Source organism: Coregonus clupeaformis, chromosome 9 (genome assembly GCF_020615455.1).
Source record: "Coregonus clupeaformis isolate EN_2021a chromosome 9, ASM2061545v1, whole genome shotgun sequence".
Taxonomy (NCBI): Eukaryota; Metazoa; Chordata; class Actinopteri; order Salmoniformes; family Salmonidae; genus Coregonus; species Coregonus clupeaformis.
This window is the reverse complement of record NC_059200.1, coordinates 16900905-16919220: the sequence shown is the minus strand read 5'-3', so window position 1 is coordinate 16919220 and position 18316 is coordinate 16900905. Positions and strand designations below refer to the sequence as shown.

The 18316-nt window shown below is 42.1% G+C and overlaps 1 long non-coding RNA gene across 1 annotated transcript; it reads right to left on the bottom strand.

The window, feature by feature from the left end:
- Positions 1-12582: 12582 nt before the first annotated feature.
- Positions 12583-17717, bottom strand: LOC123491581. The gene is made up of 4 exons (XR_006661431.1): positions 17660-17717; positions 12858-12968; positions 12742-12774; positions 12583-12592 (listed from the first exon to the last, which is right to left on the bottom strand). It is a non-coding gene; the product is annotated as an uncharacterized LOC123491581 (long non-coding RNA).
- Between the last annotated feature and the right edge of the window lie 599 nt (positions 17718-18316).

Here is an 18316-nt window from a genome sequence, read left to right as displayed (position 1 = left end):
GGTCCTGTCTGTCCTGGGGTCAGTGAGGGCGTCTCCCTGTGGCCTGCCCACCCCCCTGGGCCCAGTCTCCCTGTGGCCTGCCCACCCCCCTGGGCCCAGTCTCCCTGTGGCCTGCCCACCCCCCTGGGCCCAGTCTCCCTGTGGCCTGCCCACCCCTCCTGGGTCCTGTGTCCCTGTGAGATGGTTGTCTGAAGAACCTGCTTTTTGGTTGGGGTCAAAGAGGCCCCACCTTTCTCCTGTGGGAATGCAAAAGCAGTGACGACAAAAAGCTTATTTATTATCATGGTCTTCATTATTATCACTATTAATATATTGTTGATGTTTCAATTAAGTTTTTTGTTTGATCAAAAGCGTTGATGTGGCCAATGTTTACTTCACATCCAACTGAAAAGTCCTATAGAACTGAAGGGATCCATCCATCCCAGATACGTCTATAATAATATTGGTGAAATTCGGCAGGATATAATTAGTATGTCTCTGCTCTACCATATAAGTATTTTTAAGTGGCTAGATGCATTGCCCTGAAATATGGACGTCAGTATTCTTGAATGGCCTTTTTCATTCATGGAGACAAGATGGTCCTTGATGCTTTTTGTGACGATATTATTATTTTCTCTTCTAAAGTGATGGACTCTGCATGCCGGGGGGCGGGTCCACTATGTTAATTCAGTCATAACAGAAATATGCTTTGATTTGAGTTGGATTTTGTACTTTAAGTTCCTTTTTTTTTTATCAACAATAACTGTTCATCTAAAACATTTGAGATAAGAAGCCAAATAGTCGCTGATGGAGTAGAGTTTGACCTGTAGCCTGATCCCTAGTCTTCAGACAGGAAGGAGGAAGTAACTACCTCATCTTCACTGCACATGGGAAGCAGTGTAAAGCTGTCTGAGGGGAGGGGAGGGGAGGGGAGGGGCGGGAGGGAGGGAGGGGCGGGACTGTTGTTTAGTGTGATGGTTAAGAGTGTTTTCTCTAGGTCTGCAATCTATTCAGCATACATACTTTTTAACACGCAGGCTGAAGCTGTGCATGTAACCAGTTTTTATACAGACAACATGGCATAATTCAATAGAAAGTCAAGTGCCTTAGAGGTGTTAAAGGATACTTCCTCTCCCCTAAATGGAATACTTCTTCAATGGTATCATCTTGTATTGAGCCGATGACAAATCAAGTCCCATTTTAACTGAAGTCCAAAAGTGGACTGAGTATGTGGTATGGGAGCAGGATGGTCAAGTATTTCTCTTCCCTTTACTGACAGCCATGACAGTTGGAAATGATTCACCGTAGGACTGGCAACCTGTGAGGAAGCGCTGACAGGTTGTTTTTGTTTACATCCTTTGCATAGATCTGGTGTCAAGCCGTGCGTACATACAATAACAGCCCAAGTAATTTGAAAAATAACACTTGTCAACACATCTAAATGATTGCTGTTTTTTCGTACAGTAGTTGCAACTAAGGTTTATGTACCACACAGGTCAACAGAAGTGACTGGGCAAATGATTGGCTAAATCTTACGACTGACCTTTGACCCTATTGGCCATTATCTCTTCAGTGGCTGTTACCACCATTTTTAGACCACACAACTCCCCCGATAACAAGAGCTGTGTCCCAAATTGCACCGTCTATTCATGGAGATCAAAGATGACCAGACCTAGACACTGCCTTTCTGTAGAATGAATGACATTTCCCTTTTTAAAGAGCCCTGTTCAATTTCTGTAGAATGAATGACATCATGGTATTTGTTTTTCGGATTTCAATAAAGGTGGGTTTTTTTGATGGTATTACAATTGCACACTCGTATTTGATTAAATCAGTGGTTATTTAATGTTTAACGGATGTTATCGATGGCAAAATACTAGTGTTCCTTATTTATTTTGCATCAGTCAATCAATATTCTGATATTTTCTTCCCACCCTGCCTCTAATTTCAGCATTAACACATCAATGCTTACAGCAAGATAAACAACAACATCATTTGCATCATTTTCGGGTTTCCTTCAGTGTTCTCCTCTGGGTTGGACTGAAAATACCACTTTGACCTGACCTGTCACTTCCTCTTGCTTGTTGTTATTTTGGTTATGAGCAATAAAACTGAACGATAAAAGCAAAAACAATATTTAGAACATTAAAGAAAGAACAATAATAAAATGCTTTGCTTTAAATTGACTAAATATGTGCCATTTAGTTATATGAATTATTTTATTGTTACTATACTGTAAAACAAAAACAAAATGGGGACTCACTGGAAAAGCTATTTCTATTGGAGTACAAATATATAAGGGCTGCACTTGGAACCACAAAAGAACAATGCTTTTATGTATGTATTTGATCACAAATATGAACCGTATGAATAGAGTACACTGGTACCATGGCTTTTCTTTTTTTTTTTATATATATTTTTTTTTCCCCTCCCAAAGTAGGCTGCTTTGTAAGTAATCAATCATACTTTGAGTTTCCCAACTTGGATGTCAAAAAACTGCACATGAAATTAAATGTTCTCAAACAATTGTAGAATGTTTGAGATAACATTCTACAATTTGTACTTACTAAAACATTGCTCTGGTTTCTATGTCATGTTACATGTCCTTTCATATTTTTGAAGCTTCATTGTCATGCTTCATTTAAATCTTTTTTTTTTTTTTGCGCTTCAGTAGGTATTCTGTGTGCAAAATTATAATTATTGTCCATAAATATATGATCTCACACTAAAAGGACCGTCATCACCTTGGTCATTTACTGGGAAAATGTGCAGAAATGTTTTGTAATTAAACTTTTTTGCCTTGTGGAAATATGTAAATAGTTTGAGCTGCAATGTACAGAGATGTATAAAGACTGATTGACAATGAATTTAGGTTTTCTTTGACTCTTAAGTTCCTTTTTCCAAAGATGCTGTTTTGCAGACCTTTTGTAGCTTGGCTGCTGTAGCTGAAGATGAATTGTTGAAAAAGTTTAGCTGGCTCGACAATACATCTCCGCCATCTAGACCAGACCTCTGCACTGTAAAATGTTTGAGGCAATAAACTTTGGGGAAAATGTGCTGGCTGTGTGAATTATTGTGTTATAACTATAGTACTACAGTACCACATCGAAATATGGCATTCTTATTTATTTTATAATTATGACATCTGCTATAAAACATGAATTCAAGGTAAGACATGTAACCCCCCTCGCTACTTTGAAAACGGAATGATATGTTGTATGTGGGACGTTTTGAGATGGACCGTTGATGGGCAACAACAGTACACCGACCGAAGGTTTGGAAGTTCTGGTGCGACCCACAGCTCAGAACACCCGCGAACTCCGAGAGCTAGCAATGTTGCAAATCTGTTTTTGAGTATTTTAAAGTTGTTAATGCGCACTTCATTTAAATTTAAATTTAAATATGAACGGTTAGACAAGGATCCACAGTCGTCAGGTAAACCGTTCATTGCATTTTTTTTTTGCCTCGACAATTGCATTGGGATGAATAGCAGCTAACGTTACTACGATGATACCACCAGCATCCGGTGGCGAGCTCGTCACTTGAGTAACATTTCAGCTGCTGCTGGGCTAGCTAGCGTAATATAAGTTTGGATAGGGGGCTACACATAGAATTAGGATACTAATGAATGATTAGTAATTTAATAGGATCTCTCTGGGGCTACAGCTAAAAGGGCCGTCCCCAATCGATGGGGGTTTAAGAACTCTGGTCACTGTGAGAGAAATATTAACATGTAATATGTTTACCTGCTTCAGCTCCCTGCAGCTAGTCTAGGCGTTTGGTTAAGGACATGGGGTTTTACTCGAGATAGGGGTATCTGGAGCTGACAATTGATTTTATGAATGGTTTGGTGATGATAACCTACAGAATGCATTCCGTAGAATGAATTGGTGATTGTGTATAATGAGGTACCAGGGAGAGATGGCTCGGGTATGGATAATGATGAGAGGAAGCTTGTTTTGGTGGCCAAACTCTGGTTTCCATACAGTAAGAACAGTCTTCGTAGCAAATGCTATCTGGCTGGACAACACAGACACAGCAGCCATGGCAAGTTCTTGAAACGGGTTGATATCAGCTGCATCCCTGAACGTCCAAATCGCACTCCAGAAGCCCACCAAATCTCACTCCAGAAGCCCAGTGTGTTTTTTTGTCTCATTCCATTTACTATGATGGATGGCACGCCATTGCTGGACAATCTTGTCTATCTCTGCAGAGGACCACTGTACATGGAGTATAAAACCTCAGCCATGTAGCAGTGGTCACTGGACTAGGTGACTGCGAAATGCAGCCTAAGCTCCTCCCACTGGTCCAAAATGCGTGAAACCGCAGGTTCAATGGAGAGGCAACGTGTGGCACACACCTGGGTTATCTGTAAAGGTTTCTCCCCCACAGTTGATGGCCTTGTAGGCCTCCCTGCGCTTTGGAGACACTGAAAACCAGTTATAAGTCTCTCGTACCAAGTACTCCACACTACGGGGGATGGTGTCATTGGAAGCATGACTTACAGCAAGCTGCAGCGAGTGGCACACACAGCGAATATGAACCAGATCTTTGAGGCCATACTCCTCCTTCAGCACTTTATGGACCCCATTGTTAATCCCCGTCATAACATTTACATTTTAGTCATTTAGCAGACGCTCTTATCCAGAGCGACTTACAGTTAGTGAGTGCATACATTTTCACACTGGCCCCCCGTGGGGAAACGAACCCACAACCCTGGCGTTGCAAGCGCCATGCTCTACCAACTGAGCTACAGAGGCATTGTCAGTCCATATCCCCAGGAGTTTCTCTGTTTTAAGACACTTCTCGAGGAAAGCCACAACAGCACGGGCTATAGATTTGGCATCTCCTCCGTCAAGAAGCCCCAGGAATGTTGATACAATTGTCTGCTTGGTGTCACTAAAAGTACCTTATCACAACCCCCAGGTACATAGAAACACTTACATCCGTGGACTCATCGAGGAGGAGGCTGAAACGCTGGTCACCCACATCTGCGACCAACTTTTTCAGAAAGTATGGTGCTAGAACACCATTAATCATTTCTGTGCACTTTGTCCTGTGAATTTTGAAGTGGGTAGCAGCAGTGGAGTCTGAGAAAGCAGGTCTATATGCTTCTCCATTGTGATCACATACCAGCATGGAACAGTGTTCAGCGATAACTAATGCCATGGTGGCCTCAGCCTTTTTAATAAATGGCAGCTTGTTTTGGGTGGAACTGTTATAAGGCTTTGCCTTTTGAGTATGTTTTTGAGTTGTCATGTGTTTTTTTACATCACTAAGTTTGGCGTAGAAATCAGCCTTACAATACAGGCAGTATGCCCGTGTATCATCTCCAATAAACGGCTTCAACCAGCCTTTGAATTCAGGGTTTGATTCTCACTCCTTTCTGTATTTTTGAGTGTACAGTTTAGACTGAGACATGATGAGCTAGCCAGCTAGATGTTTAGTTTATGTCACAGAGAGGCACACACACAGTGGACGAGGTGAGTAATTGACTGAGGCTGTGTGAGTCAAATGCAGTGATTTATTTTTGTGCAGTGATTTATTTTAGACATAGAACAGTCTCCAAAAGTCTCCATTAACACCAGAAAAATACGCTAGATTTGTCGCTAGTCGATTTTTTGAAAATGTGTTGCTAGAGGGGTCTGAATACTCGCTAAATACAGCGACAAAGTCGCTAAATTGGCAACACTGCTGTCATGTTGGATTGGGAGCATCGCTGCACAGCTATTTCCTGGTCTCAACAGAGATGTTTGATCTAAAAACCTGTTTTCACTTTGTCATTATGGGGTATTGTGTGTAGATTGATGAGGATTTTTATTTATTTAATCTATTTTAGAATAAGGCTGTAACGTAACAATGTGGAAAAGGTAGAGGGGTCTGAATACTTTCCGAATGCGCTGTAAATCTCCAACTAGGATAGGAGAGGAACTTGAAGCAGTGAATGCTGAGAGTGTGTGAATAATGCAACAAAGAGGACATCATGAAAATGATCGGAGGAAGTTCAGGAGTAAAAACAAACAAAATATAATTATTGACTGTGTCCATAAAATGTACAGTGAGGGAAAAAAGTATTTGATCCCCTGCTGATTTTGTATGTTTGCCCACTGACAAAGAAATGATCAGAAAAACGCATGTCAAAAATGTTATGAATTGATTTGCATTTTAATGAGGGAAATAAGTATTTGACCCCATCTCAATCAAAGATTTCTGGCTCCCATGTGTCTTATACAGGTAACCAGCTGAGATTAGGAGCACACTTTTAAAGGGAGTGCTCCTAATGTCAGCTTGTTACCTGTATAAAAAAAACCTGTCCACAGAAGCAATCAATCAATCAGATTCCAAACTCTCCACCATGGCCAAGACCAAAGAGCTCTCCAAGGATGTCAGGGACAAGATTGTAGACCTACACAAGGCTGGAATGGGCTACAAGACCATCGCCAAGCTTGGTGAGAAGGTGACAACAGTTGGTGCAATTATTCACAAATGGAAGAAACACAAAATAACTGTCAATCTCCCTCGGCCTGGGGCTCCATGCAAGATCTCACCTCGTTGAGTTGCAATGATCATGAGAATGGTGAGGAATCAGCCCAGGGAGGATCTTGCCAATGATCTCAAGGCAGCTGGGACCATAGTCACCAAGAAAACAATTGGTAACACACTACGCCGTGAAGGACTGAAATCCTGCAGCGCCCGCAATGTCCCCCTGCTCAAGAAAGCACATATACATCCCCGTCTGAAGTTTGCCAATGAACATCTGAATGATTCAGAGGAGAACTGGGTGAAAGTGTTGTGGTCAGATGAGACCAAAATGGAGCTCTTTGGCATCAACTCAACTCACCGTGTTTGGAGGAGGAGGAATGCTGCCTATGACCCCAAGAACACCATCCCCATCGTCAAACATGGAGGTGGAAACATTATGCTTTGGGGGTGTTTTTCTGCTAAGGGGACAGGACAACTTCACTGCATCAAAGGGACGATGGACGGGGCCATGTACCGTCAAATATTGGGTGAGAACCTCCTTCCCTCAGCCAGGGCAGTGAAAATGGGTCATGGATGGGTATTCCAGCATGACAATGACCCAAAACACACGGCCAAGGCAACAAAGGAGTGGCTCAAGAAGAAGCACATTAAGGTCCTGGAGTGGCCTAGCCAGTCTCCAGACCTTAATCCCATAGAAAATCTGTGGAGGGAGCTGAAGGTTCGAGTTGCCAAATGTCAGGCTCGAAACCTTAATGACTTGGAGAAGATCTGCAAAGAGAAGTGGGACAAAATCCCTCCTGAGATGTGTGCAAACCTGGTGGCCAACTACAAGAAACGTCTGACCTATGTGATTGCCAACAAGGGTTTTGCCACCAAGTACTAAGTAATGTTTTGCAGAGGGGTCAAATACTTATTTCCCTCATAAAAATGCAAATCAATTTATAACATTTTTGACATGCGTTTTTCTGGATTTTTTTGTTGTTATTCTGTCTCTCACTGTTCAAATAAACCTACCATTACAATTATAGACTGATCATTTCTTTGTCAGTTGGCAAATGTACAAAATCAGCAGGGGATCAAATACTTTTTTCCCTCACTGTATATAGTATGTATAAGCATGAAGTAGAGGCCTAAGCATTGTTGTTCACTAGTTTACTCCAATTAGGGAGGGGATGGTGGGGTTGGAAAGTAATAAAGGGAAATATATTTTTAAAGGATATGTATGTATGTATATATGTATATATGTATATATGTATGTATGATATATATATATATATATGCGAGAGAAAAAAAACATATGGGGGATTGGAAGTGATGCAGACAATTACATTGATGGAAGTTACAATCTATCTACAATATTAAAGCTGATCTACCCCTAAAATACAATTTAAAAAAAGATAAAAAAAGAGGCGTGTCTAATACAATAGGTAGGCTAACGCATACAAAGCAGAAAGACGACCGCTTCTCTTATAATCTGCGGGACCAAAAAAACATTTTCATCCCAAAGTTCTGGCTGGAATGCAGCCCTCTAGTTTGGAACTCTAGTTTGGAACTCTAGTTTGGAACTCTTCGTTATTGGTCTATTGATTTATACCACCTAGTGATGTCACCATGCAAGCCAAAACTCCACCCATGTAAAACCTGCTTATTAGAAGGTCCTGGGTAACATTATATACCCTATGAAAGTCCTGCCTACTTCCTGGTCCCTGTTTTTGAATGGGCTTATATAAGCTTATATCATCAAATTCATGAACATTTGGTAATTTAAGACATATGTTATATTATATTTGTGAATTAATTTACCTTTACCCAATGCCTTTTATGAAGGTTTTTGATTACGAAAAAAATAAACACAATCGAAAACCTTGATGAAAGGTATCAGGTAGAAGGAAATGAAGACACTACCAACAGTATGAGGTCAGGGCTCTGTGCAGGCCAGTCAAGTTCTTCCATACCGATCTCAAAAAAACTTTTCTGGATGGACCTCGCTTTGTGCACTGGGGCATTGTCATGCTGAAACAGGAAAGGGCCTTCCCCAAACTGTTATCACAAAGATGGAAGCACAGAATCGTCTAGAATATAATTGTATGCTGTAGCATTAAGATTTCACTTCACCTGAACTAAGGGGGCTAGCCCAAACCATGAAAAACAGCCCCAGACCATTATTCCTCCTCCAACAAACTTTACAGTTGACACTATGCATTGGGTCAGGTAGCGTTCTCCTGGCATCCGCCAAACCCAAATTCGTCCGTCGGACTGCCAGATGGTGAAGCCTGATTCATCACTCCAGAGAATGCGTTTCCACTACTCCGGAGTCCAATAGCGGAAAGCTTTACACCACTCCAGCCAACGCTTGGCATTGCGCATTGTAATCTTAGGCTTGTGTTCGGCTGCTCGGCTTTGGAAACCCATTTTATGAAGCTCCAGATGAACAGTTATTGTGCTGACCTTGCTTCCAGAGGCAGTTATGAACTCGGTAGTGAGTGTTACAACCGAGGACAGACGATTTTTACGCACTACGCGCTTCAGCACGCGGCGGTCCCGTTCTGTGAGCTTGTGTGGCCTACCACTTCGCAGCTGAGCCGTTGATGCTCCTAGACGTTTCCACTTCACAATAACAGCACTTACAGTTGACCGGGGCAGCTCTAGCAGGGCAGAAATTTGACTAACTAACTTGCTGGAAAGGTGAGCTGAGTCAGTGTTGAAAGTTGAAAGTCACTGAGCTCTTCAGTAAGGCCATTCTACTGCCAGTGTTTGTCTATGGAGATTGCATGGCGGTGTGCTCGATTTTATACACCTGTCAGCAACGGGTGTGGCTGAAATAGCCGAATCCACTAGTTTGAAGGGGTGTCCACATACTTTTGTATATATAGTGTATCTTAAATGAACACATTTTCATGAATTTGAATACATGTTTTCACAGTTTCATCAGCTGTTGTACAATATGATCACCCCCCTCCTCCGCACACTCCACTGGCTTCCAGTTGAAGCTCGCATCTGCTACAAGACCATGGTGCTTGCCTATGGAGCTGTGAGGGGAACGGCACCTCCGTACCTTCAGGCTCTGATCAGTCCCTACACCCAAACGAGGGCATTGCGTTCATCCACCTCTGGCCTGCTGGCTCCCCTACCTCTGCGGAAGCATAGTTCCCGCTCAGCCCAGTCAAAACTGTTTGCTGCTCTGGCACCCCAATGGTGGAACAAGCTCCCTCACGACGCCAGGACAGCGGAGTCACTCACCACCTTCCGGAGACATTTGAAACCCCACCTCTTTAAGGAATACCTGGGATAGGATAAAGTAATCCTTCTAGCCCCCCCAAAAAAACAAACATTGTAAAGTGGTGATCCCACTGGCTATAGGGTATTTGTAAGTTGCTCTGGATAAGAGCGCCTGCTAAATGACGTAAATGTAAATGTAAATATGATACAAAACACAGGAAAAATGTACTTTTGAATGCAATGGGCCATTATGTCAAACATAATTAGACTAATTAGTTGTTCTAGTTTTTTGTTTTATTACCAATGTATTAGCTACAATATATGCAGTACAACAAGCCTTAAGCTATCAACATTCATTCTCATATTCAACATTCATGATATTTGAATTATTTACCCACTTATTTATAACAAAAATGTATTTTTAACTAATTCTCAAAAATGTATAGGCTATGTCTCAGGAACATTACCAGTCAAAAGTTTGGAGGAAAAAAATTACATTGTAGAATAATAGTGAAGACATCAAAACTATGAAATAACACATATGGAATCATGTAGTAACCAAAAAAGTGTTCAACAAATCAAAATATATTTTATATTTGAGATTCTTCAAATAGCCACCCTTTGCCTTGATGACAGCTTTGCACACTATTGGCATTCTCTCAACCAGCTTCATGAGGTAGTCACCTGGAATGCATTTCAATTAACAGGTGTGCCTTGTTAAAAGTTAATTTGTGGAATCTCTTTCCTTAATGCGTTTGAGCCAATCAGTTGTGTTGTGACAAGTAGGGGGGGTATACAGAAGATAGCCCTATTTGGTAAAAGACCAAGTCCATATTATGGAAAGAACAGCTCAAATAATCACAGAGAAACGACAGTCCATCATTACTTTAAGACATGAAGGTCAGTCAATACGGAACATTTCAAGAACTTTGAAAGTTTCTTCAAGTGCAGTCGCAAAAACCATGAAGCGCTATGATGAAACTGGCTCAGTGACAGTGCACCGTCATGCAGTAATGAGACACTAACTGCCTGGAGGTGATGCCGTTCTTGGTGGAGCCGCTGTAGAAGTTCTGGCCCGGTTCCTTCAACATAGTACAGTCTCCTCCAATATCATTCAGGATTACTCCTGCATAGATCCCAGCTGCACAGATGTCAGAGTCCTCAATGTAATGCAAGCACACATCAACATACATCAGTGTCCTCACATTCCTTCTACAAATTCTCTGTTGAAGCATTGGGAGTTGATGGTTAAATCACTTTATTCACTCACCCCACGATATATGTCAGAACCATACCCAGTGTATTGCACTTGGGCACATCCTGCTGGGCAGTGTACACTGAAAGATACACAATGTGAAATTAGCTTAATGTATTTTCCATTAATGTCTTATTAAAATCATATTTTTCCTCTACTTCACACTGCCTGCTCAGCCCAGATCCAAAATAACTTCACACATTTCCATCCTGGTACATTTGGCATAGTCGTCAGGATCTTGGCGTAGTCATCAGGATCTGGGCCACTGAGCAGGCATTTTGGAGTAGAGGGTAGTAGATGCAGGGACTTCATTGGCAAAGTTAAAGTTGGGCTTTGCATCACAGGACACAGCATCTGTGAAAAAGAAAACACATCTCTCAGTATTCTGAGTGGACACAAAACATTTCTCAACAGAATATGAGGGTAGCAAAACAGTTTTCGTACATCCCAAGATGTCAAAGGGAAGACCAGTCTGTCCATTGAATTCCTGGGGAAGAATCCTGACATACTGGGCAGAGACAGAAGTGCCCAGAAGATGTGTCTCTGGAGTGGTCCTGTCCACACAGCCTGTGAATTCCTGGACAAACAGGAATGATGGACCAAAGACCTATAAATTGTGGGACAACTTTCCAGAAACATATTGAGCCTGGCCTTAGACAAAAAAATATGAAAATGCTTTTTAGTCTAGGACTAGGCATAAACTGTGTCTGGGAAACTGGCCCTGTTTGTTTGATGTGATTTTTACCCCTCCGTCGTCTACGTAGTCAGTCCATTGGCCTCCATCCATACTGTGCTGGATCTTGAATTTAGTCACCCAGTGATCTGCACCAGGACACCCCTGGATCATGACACCTGTGATATTTTTGGCCCCGCCCAGATTCACCTGGATCCAGGAGTTTACTGTGGTGATGTCAGAGGAGATGGAAATTAACATGATTCAAGTTCATTTCTGGAAAATCAAATTCTCTCACAAATACCAAATGTGGTGAGGGTTGGGTCTGGTGGGGGTTGGGTCTGGGTGGGGGTTGGGTCTGGTGGGGGTTGGGTCTGGTGGGGGTTGGGTCTGGTGGGGGTTGGGTCTGGTTAGGGTTGGGTCTGGTGGGGGTTGGGGCTGGAGGGGGCTGGGTCTGGTGGGGGTTGGGTCTGGTGGGGGTTGGGGCTGGAGGGGGGCTGGGTCTGGTGGGGGTTGGGTCTGGTGGGGGTTGGGTCTGGTTAGGTTTGGGTCTGGTTAGGGTTGGGTCTGGTGGGTGTTGGGTCTGGGTGGGGGTTGGGTCTGGTTAGGGTTGGGTTGGGTCTGGTGGGGGTTGGGTCTGGTGAAGGTTGGGTCTGGTGGGGGTTGGGTCTGGTTAGGGTTGGGTCTGGTGGGGGTTGGTTCTGGTGGGGGTTGGGGTTGGGTCTGGTGGGGGTTGGGTCTGGTTAGGGTTGGGTCTGGTGGGGGTTGGGGCTGGAGGTGGCTGGGTCTGTTGGGGGTTGGGTCTGGTGGGGGTTGGGGCTGGAGGGGGCTGGGTCTGTTGGGGGTTGGGGCTGGTTAGGATTGGGTCTGGTTGCCTACCAATCATGTGGATTTTTCTCACAACTGTACACCCCTTCCAGGTATTTGGAGATTGAAAGATTTGAAACTGCTTACATCCTCACAGATGTAAGCAGTTTCAAACCCTACAGGAGATCACCAGCCGTTAGTGAAAAGGATAGTGAAAAAGGAGTCTCCACACTCTTAAATCAGATAAAAAAGGCAACAGTAAACATGTGCATCAATAGTCCACAGTTTATACTTTGTCTATAAGAGCAGGGTTCATTTATCTTACCATCGTGGGGTGGAGGAGAAACTGGTGTGTTTCCTGAAAGAAACCAGGGAAGTAGGGTTTAAAAATAACATTTTAACATTTTCAAAGACACAACCATTTGTACAGGACCAGGTTACCTCTGTGCTTGCATATGTATCCTCTATTGTAGTCACAGTTGTCATCGTTCCAGTAGCCGGTGTTGATGAGCATGGAAAGGCAATCCTCTCCTTCATAGTCGTCTGGGTTGCCTGAGTGAGGCAAAGAGGAGGTAGAGAAATGTCATGCTTGGTATTTGTCCCACCTCGCCACTCTGGGAAGTCACTCCTCTAAAATACATGGGAAAAAATAGCATTACCTGTGTTCCAGTGGATATATCTGAATGCATTAGGACTATTTCCTGAGTTCCTCCAGTGGATATATCTGAAAGCATTAGGACTATTTCCTGAGTTCCTCCAGTGGATATATCTGAAAGCATTAGGACTATTACCTGAGTTCCAGTGGATGTATCTGAAAGCATTAGGACTATTACCTGAGTTCCAGTGGATGTATCTGAAAGCATTAGGACTATTCCCTGTGTTCCAGTGGATATATCTGAAAGCATTAGGACTATTACCTGCATTCCAGTGGATGTATCTGAAAGCATTAGGACTATTACCTGCATTCCAGTGGATGTATCTGAAAGCATTAGGACTATTACCTGCTTTCCAGTGGATGTATCTGAAAGCATTAGGACTATTACCTGCATTCCAGTGGATGTATCTGAAAGCATTAGGACTATTACCTGAGTTCCAGTGGATGTATCTGAAAGCATTAGGACTATTACCTGAGTTCCAGTGGATGTATCTGAAAGCATTAGGACTATTACCTGCATTCCAGTGGATGTATCTGAAAGCATTAGGACTATTACCTGCATTCCAGTGGATATATCTGAAAGCATTAGGACTATTACCTGCATTCCAGTGGATGTATCTGAAAGCATTAGGACTATTACCTGCATTCCAGTGGATATATCTGAAAGCATTAGGACTATTACCTGCATTCCAGTGGATGTATCTGAAAGCATTAGGACTATTACCTGCATTCCAGTGGATGTATCTGAAAGCATTAGGACTATTTCCTGCTTTCCAGTGGATGTATCTGAAAGCATTAGGACTATTACCTGAGTTCCAGTGGATGTATCTGAAAGCATTAGGACTATTACCTGCATTCCAGTGGATGTATCTGAAAGCATTAGGACTATTACCTGCATTCCAGTGGATATATCTGAAAGCATTAGGACTATTACCTGCATTCCAGTGGATATATCTGAAAGCATTAGGACTATTACCTGCATTCCAGTGGATGTATCTGAAAGCATTAGGACTATTACCTGAGTTCCAGTGGATGTATCTGAAAGCATTAGGACTATTACCTGCATTCCAGTGGATATATCTGAAAGCATTAGGACTATTACCTGCATTCCAGTGGATGTATCTGAAAGCATTAGGACTATTTCCTGCTTTCCAGTGGATGTATCTGAAAGCATTAGGACTATTACCTGCATTCCAGTGGATGTATCTGAAAGCATTAGGACTATTACCTGCATTCCAGTGGATGTATCTGAAAGCATTAGGACTATTACCTGCATTCCAGTGGATGTATCTGAAAGCATTAGGACTATTACCTGCATTCCAGTGGATGTATCTGAAAGCATTAGGACTATTACCTGCTTTCCAGTGGATGTATCTGAAAGCATTAGGACTATTACCTGCATTCCAGTGGATGTATCTGAAAGCATTAGGACTATTACCTGCATTCCAGTGGATGTATCTGAAAGCATTAGGACTATTACCTGCATTCCAGTGGATATATCTGAAAGCATTAGGACTATTACCTGCATTCCAGTGGATGTATCTGAAAGCATTAGGACTATTACCTGCATTCCAGTGGATGTATCTGAAAGCATTAGGACTATTACCTGCATTCCAGTGGATGTATCTGAAAGCATTAGGACTATTACCTGAGTTCCAGTGGATGTATCTGAAAGCATTAGGACTATTACCTCCATTCCAGTGGATGTATCTGAAAGCATTAGGACTATTACCTGCATTCCAGTGGATGTATCTGAAAGCATTAGGACTATTACCTGCATTCCAGTGGATGTATCTGAAAGCATTAGGACTATTACCTGAGTTCCAGTGGATGTATCTGAAAGCATTAGGACTATTACCTGCATTCCAGTGGATATATCTGAAAGCATTAGGACTATTACCTGCATTCCAGTGGATGTATCTGAAAGCATTAGGACTATTACCTGCATTCCAGTGGATGTATCTGAAAGCATTAGGACTATTACCTGAGTTCCAGTGGATGTATCTGAAAGCATTAGGACTATTACCTCCATTCCAGTGGATGTATCTGAAAGCATTAGGACTATTACCTGCATTCCAGTGGATGTATCTGAAAGCATTAGGACTATTACCTGCATTCCAGTGGATATATCTGAAAGCATTAGGACTATTACCTGCATTCCAGTGGATGTATCTGAAAGCATTAGGACTATTACCTGCATTCCAGTGGATGTATCTGAAAGCATTAGGACTATTACCTGAGTTCCAGTGGATGTATCTGAAAGCATTAGGACTATTACCTGCATTCCAGTGGATATATCTGAAAGCATTAGGACTATTACCTGCATTCCAGTGGATGTATCTGAAAGCATTAGGACTATTACCTGCATTCCAGTGGATGTATCTGAAAGCATTAGGACTATTACCTGAGTTCCAGTGGATGTATCTGAAAGCATTAGGACTATTACCTCCATTCCAGTGGATGTATCTGAAAGCATTAGGACTATTACCTGCATTCCAGTGGATATATCTGAAAGCATTAGGACTATTACCTGCATTCCAGTGGATGTATCTGAAAGCATTAGGACTATTACCTGCATTCCAGTGGATATATCTGAAAGCATTAGGACTATTACCTGCATTCCAGTGGATGTATCTGAAAGCATTAGGACTATTACCTGCATTCCAGTGGATATATCTGAAAGCATTAGGACTATTACCTGCATTCCAGTGGATGTATCTGAAAGCATTAGGACTATTACCTGCATTCCAGTGGATGTATCTGAAAGCATTAGGACTATTACCTGCATTCCAGTGGATGTATCTGAAAGCATTAGGACTATTACCTGAGTTCCAGTGGATGTATCTGAAAGCATTAGGACTATTACCTGAGTTCCAGTGGATATATCTGAAAGCATTAGGACTATTACCTGCATTCCAGTGGATGTATCTGAAAGCATTAGGACTATTACCTGCATTCCAGTGGATGTATCTGAAAGCATTAGGACTATTACCTGCATTCCAGTGGATATATCTGAAAGCATTAGGACTATTACCTGCATTCCAGTGGATGTATCTGAAAGCATTAGGACTATTACCTGCATTCCAGTGGATATATCTGAAAGCATTAGGACTATTACCTGCATTCCAGTGGATGTATCTGAAAGCATTAGGACTATTACCTGCATTCCAGTGGATGTATCTGAAAGCATTAGGACTATTACCTGCATTCCAGTGGATGTATCTGAAAGCATTAGGACTATTACCTGCATTCCAGTGGATGTATCTGAAAGCATTAGGACTATTACCTGCATTCCAGTGGATATATCTGAAAGCATTAGGACTATTACCTGCATTCCAGTGGATATATCTGAAAGCATTAGGACTATTACCTGCATTCCAGTGGATGTATCTGAAAGCATTAGGACTATTACCTGCATTCCAGTGGATGTATCTGAAAGCATTAGGACTATTACCTGCATTCCAGTGGATATATCTGAAAGCATTAGGACTATTACCTGCATTCCAGTGGATGTATCTGAAAGCATTAGGACTATTACCTGCATTCCAGTGGATGTATCTGAAAGCATTAGGACTATTACCTGCATTCCAGTGGATATATCTGAAAGCATTAGGACTATTACCTGAGTTCCAGTGGATGTATCTGAAAGCATTAGGACTATTACCTGAGTTCCAGTGGATGTATCTGAAAGCATTAGGACTATTACCTCCATTCCAGTGGATGTATCTGAAAGCATTAGGACTATTACCTGCATTCCAGTGGATATATCTGAAAGCATTAGGACTATTACCTGCATTCCAGTGGATGTATCTGAAAGCATTAGGACTATTACCTGCTTTCCAGTGGATGTATCTGAAAGCATTAGGACTATTACCTGCATTCCAGTGGATATATCTGAAAGCATTAGGACTATTACCTGCATTCCAGTGGATGTATCTGAAAGCATTAGGACTATTACCTGCATTCCAGTGGATGTATCTGAAAGCATTAGGACTATTACCTGCATTCCAGTGGATATATCTGAAAGCATTAGGACTATTACCTGCATTCCAGTGGATGTATCTGAAAGCATTAGGACTATTACCTGCATTCCAGTGGATGTATCTGAAAGCATTAGGACTATTACCTGCATTCCAGTGGATGTATCTGAAAGCATTAGGACTATTACCTGCATTCCAGTGGATGTATCTGAAAGCATTAGGACTATTACCTGCATTCCAGTGGATGTATCTGAAAGCATTAGGACTATTACCTGCATTCCAGTGGATATATCTGAAAGCATTAGGACTATTACCTGAGTTCCAGTGGATGTATCTGAAAGCATTAGGACTATTACCTGAGTTCCAGTGGATGTATCTGAAAGCATTAGGACTATTACCTCCATTCCAGTGGATGTATCTGAAAGCATTAGGACTATTACCTGCATTCCAGTGGATATATCTGAAAGCATTAGGACTATTACCTGCATTCCAGTGGATGTATCTGAAAGCATTAGGACTATTACCTGCTTTCCAGTGGATGTATCTGAAAGCATTAGGACTATTACCTGCATTCCAGTGGATATATCTGAAAGCATTAGGACTATTACCTGAGTTCCAGTGGATGTATCTGAAAGGAGAGCCATCAGTCCACTCCCAGCCCCCCTCTATATTGGAGTCACGTCCCCCCATCCAAATGGACACCCCCGTAGGAATCAGCTGGACCTGAGCTGTTCATGAAATAGACAAAATGCAAAACATTGAACTTCTGCTCAATATTTCTAATTTCTATACACGAGTTCTCCATTGAACTATTTCATATCTTGTTGTAAATGAACTGTTAGTGTGGAAAAAAGTTATTCCTATGCAGTATTTTTACATTGAATGAAGGCCTGTTCAAAGGGCTCGGTGATGCTGAGAAGGTCCCCTCCCTGGTTCACACAGTCAGCACGTGCATCAGCCCATTTCCTCATGGACAGGTAGTTAAACAGGTAGCAGTAGTCATTGAATGGGTCTGACATCCAAGAGCCACACTTACATTTACATTTACGTCATTTAACAGACGCTCTTATCCAGAGCGACTTACAAATTGGTGCATTCACCTTATAGCCAGTTGGATAACCACTTTACAATATGTTTTTCTTTTTTTTTCTTTGGGGTGGGGTTAGGGGGGGTAGAAGGATTACTTTATCCTATCCCAGGTAGTCCTTAAAGAGGTGGGGTTTCAAGTGTCTCCGGAAGGTGGTGAGTGACACTTCTCATTCCAT